Here is a 777-nt window from a genome sequence, read left to right on the forward strand (position 1 = left end):
GGGCTAAAAACAACATTTGAATGTACATAGTACGAGACTTAATATCGATGTTTCAATTCGGTGTACATTGTAAGAGTTGAACCGAGGACCAGGCATACGAGTAATTATTTCGAATTCGTGCCATACTAAGTTTCGAAAAGTTGACATTCACCTCAGTTTGTTGTGCTATTTTGTAGGTCATATGTTTGAATCCATCCAAAAGTTTTCTCACTACCATGGTGTTCATCATATACATATGAATTTGTATTAAAAAAGTAGCATGGATACAGTCAAATGCGAAATCCACGTTAGAATTGGAGATCGCTACGTGACACACACTCTAATTCAAATAACTAACTACGTGACACACACTCTAATTCAAATAACTAATTATGTGACATACACTCTAATCCACGTTAGCGTGGGTACCGTTTCGATTTTTTTCAAATAACTCCTCATTAATTAATTTATAGTACTCCCTCTGTTCACTTTTATAAGACCTTGAAGACATTTCAGACAATGTGCAAAATAGTTCATTTTAAGTTGTCTGAAACGACTTACAAAAGTGAACGGATGGAGTATCTCGTTTCGAATGACTAGTTATTGCAAGGAAAACACGGGCATGGTAATACATACAGATTGGTTTGCAAATGAAAGAAGATTCGTTTGCATTCTCAAATGTAGGCGCACCAGGCAGACCAGGGTCGTGTCGGGGTGGACGCTGCTTTGGTGCCTTGAAGGCAACTGCCTTTGGGTCACTGACATGTGGGCTAGCCACCTGTTGGGCCCACATGTCAT

The sequence above is a fragment of the Triticum aestivum genome, chromosome 2D (genome assembly GCF_018294505.1).
Source record: "Triticum aestivum cultivar Chinese Spring chromosome 2D, IWGSC CS RefSeq v2.1, whole genome shotgun sequence".
Lineage (NCBI taxonomy): Eukaryota > Viridiplantae > Streptophyta > Magnoliopsida > Poales > Poaceae > Triticum > Triticum aestivum.